Source organism: Tachysurus fulvidraco, chromosome 7 (genome assembly GCF_022655615.1).
Source record: "Tachysurus fulvidraco isolate hzauxx_2018 chromosome 7, HZAU_PFXX_2.0, whole genome shotgun sequence".
Classification (NCBI taxonomy): Eukaryota; Metazoa; Chordata; class Actinopteri; order Siluriformes; family Bagridae; genus Tachysurus; species Tachysurus fulvidraco.
The window spans coordinates 20,470,991-20,477,380 of NC_062524.1; the positions used below are offsets into that span (position 1 = coordinate 20,470,991).

The following is a 6,390-nucleotide window of genomic DNA, read 5'->3' on the forward strand; positions in this document are numbered from 1 at the left end:
GTCAAAAGAATAGGGCTCAGCATACACCCTTGTGGGGTACCAGTGCTGATTGTAAGTGTAGACAGGTTGTGGCTTAGTGGAACAGACTGGAGGCAATCAGTTGGTCTGTAATACAGTGGCACATGGCTTGGGAAAGTCCAAGGTTGTCAAGTTTGGTGACTAATCTACTTGGGAAGACAGTACTGTAGGAAGGGCTGAAGTCTAGGAAAAGCATCCTTACATAGTTCCCCTGATGTTCAAGGTGGCTTAGTGCAGTGTGAACAGCAGTGGCAATGGCATCTTATGTGGGTCTACTTGCTCAGATGACAATTGATGAGGGTCTAAGGAAAGGGGGAGACTGGCTTTGATGTGCTGTAGGACCAGCCTCTCGAAGCACTTCATTATGACTGGAGTGAGTGAAACCAGGCGGTAGTCAGTGAGGCTGCAGGAAAGTCATTTTTCGGCAGTGGGATGTTAGTGGCAGATTTTAGACAGAATGGTAAGCTGGATGTGGACAGGGATAGGTATAAGATCTTAAAGACAGCAGGGAGCTGGTTTGCATCAGGACCAGTAACTTTCATTGGTTACATTGATTTGCACAAAAATAAAATAAAATAACTATGCAAGTCTTCATAAAGATTACATATTTACTTAATCATCTCCCCTGATGTTTAAGCAAGAAGGTGAGGCTAGGATTTGAGCAAACAAGCCAAGAGAGAGATCTGACACTTCCTGTCATGTTCTGCTGCACCAACCCTGAGGGGTCTTCTTTCTGCCATGAGCAGAATATTTCTGCCATGTTCTCATTTATTATGGACATTGTTAAAAATGAGCTTTACAGAAATCTAGATGAGCTACATTTAAATTGATCCCTGATGAACATGCCAAAGGTGAATGTGGCAAGAAAGAAAAAATATGTGCAACACAAGGATTATTTTATTTAACGTTTCTTGATTGTCTGTTTTTGAGTTGATTTCCAAGCTCAGTTTCATTTACTTGCAGCTTGGCTGGCTGTGGATCCTGAAGCGATACACACAGGTGTAGTCATGATGACCCCAATTACTTAGGATCCTCAGCTCCACCAGCTGAAACAACCGACTCGGACAGTCCTGAAAAACCCAAGCGGCAGAGTATATCATATACAGGAAGGTCCAAACGCCTGAGTCCACTTTATCATGTGCACTTTATTGTGAGTCCCTACTGTCTTCACTCCCACTTTTTACCACTTTTGGGAGAGAATAATTGTATCATTTATTTTGTGTAATTGTGAAAATCGTTATTTCTCACCGGTAGTTTGAAGGTCTGGATCGGTTCTCCATACTGGTCATAGGTGAATGTTCCAAGATGTTTTCCTTCATTTCTGTTTTCCTCCAGTCCCTGTAGGGTGTGTAATCAAATAGAAAATATTATTATTATTATTATTATTATTATTATTATTATTATTATTATTATTATTATTATTATTATTATTGGGCTGTGATTGATTGGAGGACTAAATTTATTTAAATGGTTAAAGCTCAATAAATTAATAATCTACTATATAAAAACGTTCTAGAGCTTATGGTGATTCCATGTTAGTCAGACAAAAAGGAAAACACTGACACACACATTTTCTGTCCAATAGTGTGATTATGTGTTTGTGTCGACTCACGTAAACTGCAAAGTGTTTTGGTGCACTCTTAATGTTGTGGCTGGGAGAGAGTACTCGGGGCAGATGCTGCATCGTAACGTGGGTGATTCTTGTAGGGTAGGGCAGAGAGATGACCAGGTGCCTTTTAGAACCTCTAAATCCCCAACAGTTGTGTGTGTGTTACACAGCTGTGTATACACACACACACACACACACACACACACACTTATTATGTAATTTAAACAACTACTAATTGGGCTGTAGCTGAGTGTGGCTGTGTGTGTTACCTGTAAAACAGTTTCAGGGCCTTTATTCTTGCACCGCACTTTAGGACTTTGAACTCGTTAGCACAGTTGCACCTACACACACACACACACACACACACACACACACACACACACACACACACACACACACACACACACACACACACACACACACACACACACACACACACACACACACACACACACACACACACACACATACACAGGTACACCTCATAAGTATTCACACCCCTTCAATCCCCTCTTTGTCCTCTCACTGACTTTTCGTATACAGTCTCCTCTAGACACATTTGTGGTTTCCATTTCTAATAAGAGATTTACTCTAAACAGCTCATTTCAACATGGAGGACTGGAGAGTTCATGTGTTACCTAAAGACTCCAGCGCATAGTCAGCCATTCCAATATCATCAGCTCTTTGATGACTCAGAGCTCTGTGTACTGTATCCTGTGAAAGAAATGAAGAACATGTTCATTATGTGATGAAGAGCCAGCTTTCTCCAGACCAAATACAGTCAGTGTATTAACCAGCTCTGTGATGAGCTTTTATTACCTGGCAAACGTGTGTGTGTGTGTGTGTGTGTGTGTGTGTGTGTGTGTGTGTGTGTGTGTGTGTGTGTGTGTGTGTGTGTGTTACCTCATTTTCAAGCCTGTAATGTTTTATGATCTCTTTCATTGAGTCAATCTCTTTCTGAGAAAACAAACAGAATGGAAAAAGGTCAGTGACTGGAGAATAAACCATAAACCATAAACAATAAACACTACAGCCTACAACCTAAACAGTAGCCACTAAACACTACACCCTACACCATAAACACAAACCACTAAACACTACACCCTACACCCTAAACTATAACCAATAAACACTATGAGCTAAAGTCTACATCCTACAATCCTAAACATTAACCACTTAACACTACACTCTAAACATCTAAACATTAACCACCAAACACAACACCCTAAACAGTACCCACTAAACACTACACCCTAAACATTAACTGCCAAAATCATAACCACTAAACACAATGGCATACAGTACATCCTAAATATAATGACCTACATACTACACCCTAAACACTACAATCTAAACACTAAACCCTACACTACCCTAAACTCTACATACTACACCCTACACACTCTTCACCCTACAGTTACATTAGCTAATGTTGTGTCATAGTAAATTGTTAGGGATTTGTAAATTGTCACTTACAAATAAAATGTCATACATCTGTGTATCAGAGTGCTGCAGTGAGTGCTCTTCATGCTGAGACATTTTTTTATTAACACACATGTAGCCTAAAATGAAAACTGCACAGAAACACACACAACACACCAACATGTGGCATCAACACAAAAGTTTCCAGCAGAGCAGATATTTTACACACACACACACACACACACACACACACACACACACACACACACACACACACACACACACTACAGTAAATGTTTATCAGGTAAACTAGCATATAGTGTGTCATTTTTTTAAGAACACATTTACAAAAAACCAACAGCAGGAGGAAGAGGGCAAGAGGAATCATATTCCTCACAATTGTACAGCATCTGAGAAAAGATAGGACAGGAAGGTGTGACTGCCCCTAAACAAGTAAAGAAACAAACATTATTTTACACACATGTCTCAGGGTAATAAATTTCATGGCAGTAAAACTTTTGTAAATCTGGTGAAAAATTTTAGTTTTGAGTTCAGGCCCAAATGTGAAAATACACAAATGCCCAAATTCCACTTTAGTGAACTCACTTGTATCCAGGCTCTGGTAATCATATAAAGACAGACACAGAGAGAAGACTTGTTTGGTGAATTAACACGCAACCCTTCCACAAACAAACACACCTGAAAGATGTCTCCTTATAGATGGTTGAAATGGTGGGGTGAGCAGGATTATATGTTTTTAATCAGTCTGGGACTGCTCCGTGCCATTTCTGAATGATACCATCAACATTACAGCACAAATAACCAGGAGATCTTATTCTTATAGGAATAAGTCATTTTAAATTGTACATACTGTTGTTATGTTGAACCATTGCTTTCTCACTTTTAAACATTGTTGAGATTCTAGAACTGATGGATTCTAGAACTGTAGCTGTAAACAAATATAAGAATCCCTGTAAACAATTCAAACTACAGAGAAGGGGGTGTTCTATTATGTGGGGTTCTATTATGGGGGATTCTAATGGTACACAATTCTATTAAATTGTCACTAGATTTAAGCTCCCCTCCTTGAACCGCCACCTTATTGTGGTGGAGGGGTTTGCGTGCCTGAATGATCCTAGGAGCTATGTTGTCTGGGGCTTTCTGCCCCTGGTAGGGTCTCCCAAGGCAAACAGGTCCTAGGTGACAGGCCAGACAAAGAGCAGTTCAAAAACCCTTATGAAGAAAGTTAAAACAATCCGTGACGTTGCCCGGTATGGCGCAACCGGGGCCCCACCCTGGAGCCAGGCCCGGGGTTGGGGCTCGCATGCGAGCGCCTGGTGGCCGGGTCTTACCCCACGGGGCCTGGCCGGGCTCAGCCCGAAGTGGGGCGGATCTCCTGTGGGCCCACCACCTGCAGGAGAAACCGTAAGGGGCTGGTGCAATGTGGATTGGGTGGCAGTCGAAGGCGGGAGCCTCGGCGACCCAATCTCCGGACACGGAATCTGACTCTAGGGACATGGAATGTCACCTCGCTGGGGGGGAAGGAGCCTGAGCTGGTGTGGGAGGTTGAGAGATACCGACTAGAGATAGTTGGGCTCGGCTCCAAGCACAGCTTGGGATCTGGAACCCAACTCCTCGAGAGAGGCTGGACTCTCTACTACTCTGGAGTTGCCCGCGGTGAGAGGCGGCGGGCTGGTGTGGGCTTGCTAATAGCCCCCCAGCTCAGCAGCCATGTGTTGGAGTTCACCCCGGTGAACGAGAGGGTCGTTTCCCTGCGCCTTTGGGTTGGGGAGAGGTCTCTCACTGTTATTTGTGCTTATGGGCCAAATGGCAGTGTAGAGTACCCGACCTTCTTGGCTTCTCTGGGAGGGGTGCTAGAAAGTGCACCGACTGGGGACTCCGTCGTTCTACTGGGGGACTTCAACGCTCACGTGGGCAGCGACAGTGACACCTGGAGGGGCGTGATTGGGAGGAACGGCCCCCCCCGAACTGAACCCGAGTGGTGTTCTGTTATTGGACTTCTGTGCTAGTCACAGTTTGTCCATAACAAACACCATGTTCAAGCATAAGGGTGTCCATCAGTACCCATGGCACCAGGACACCCTAGGTCGGAAGTCGATGATCGACTTTGTGGTTGTTTCATCTGACCTCCGGCCGTATGTCTTGGACACTCGGGTAAAGATAGGGGCGGAGCTGTCAACTGATCACCACCTGGTGGTGAGTTGCGTCCGATGGCAGGGGAGGAAGTTGGACAGACTTGGCAGACCCAAATATACTGTGAGGGTCCGCTGGGAACGTTTGGCAGAGTCTCCTGTCAGAGAGATCTTCAACTCTCACCTCCGGCAGAGCTTCAACCAGGTCCCGAGGGAGGTTGGAGACATTGAGTCTGAGTGGACCATGTTCTCCACCTCCATTGTTGATGCAGCCGCACGGAGCTGTGGCCGTAAGGTCTCCAGTGCCTGTCGTGGCGGCAATCCCCGAACCCGGTGGTGGACCCCGGAAGTAAGGGATGCCGTCAAGCTGAAGAAGGAGTCCTATCGAGCCTGGTTGGCTCGGGGGACTCCGGAGGCAGCTGACAGTTACCGGAGGGCCAAGCGAGCTTCAGCCCGGGTGGTTGCGGACAGGATTTCTAGGCGCAGTCGGGGGCCGGAGGGAGTGAGGTTTGGGGACCACAGGATTTCGTCTCTGCTTTTTGCAGATGATGTCCTGTTGGCTTCTTCAAATCAGGACCTTCAGCATGCACTGGGACGGTTTGCAGCCGAGTGTGAAGCGGCGGGGATGAGAATCAGCACCTCCAAGTCCGAGGCCATGGTTCTCAGCCGGAAAAGGGTGGCTTGCCCTCTTCAGGTTGGTGGAGAGTTCCTGCCTCAAGTGGAGGAGTTTAAGTATCTTGGTCCTGTTCACGAGTGAGGGAAGGATGGAGCGGGAGATTGACAGGCGGATCGGTGTATCTTCTGCAGTGATGCGGTCGATATACCGATCTGTTGTGGTGAAGAAAGAGCTGAGCCGCAAGGCGAAGCTCTCTATTTACCCGTCGATCTACGTTCCTACCCTCACCTATGGTCATGAGCTTTGGGTCATGACCGAAAGGACAAGATCTCGGATACAGGCGGCCGAAATGAGTTTCCTCCACAGGGTGGCTGGGCGCACCCTTAGAGATAGGGTGAGGAGCTCAGTCACTCGGGAGGAGCTCAGAGTAGAGCCGCTGCTCCTCCACATTGAGAGCGGTCAGCTGAGGTGGCTCGGGCATCTGTTTCGGATGCCTCCTGGACGCCTCCCTGGGGAGGTGTTCCGGGCATGTCCAACCGGGAGGAGGCCCCGGGGAAGACCTAGGACACGCT

General features: G+C 46.2%; 1 long non-coding RNA gene across 2 annotated transcripts; it reads right to left on the reverse strand.

Moving 5' to 3' along the window:
- Window positions 1-897: 897 nt before the first annotated feature.
- Window positions 898-3,936, reverse strand: LOC113660745. Of its 2 annotated transcripts, XR_003444871.2 has the most exons (8): window positions 3,749-3,936; window positions 3,104-3,494; window positions 2,531-2,584; window positions 2,266-2,341; window positions 1,897-1,968; window positions 1,631-1,797; window positions 1,267-1,356; window positions 898-1,088 (listed from the first exon to the last, which is right to left on the reverse strand). It is a non-coding gene; the product is annotated as an uncharacterized LOC113660745 (long non-coding RNA). The 2 variants fall into 2 exon arrangements; XR_003444869.2 differs by having other exon boundaries at window positions 3,104-3,936.
- Window positions 3,937-6,390: the final 2,454 nt, after the last annotated feature.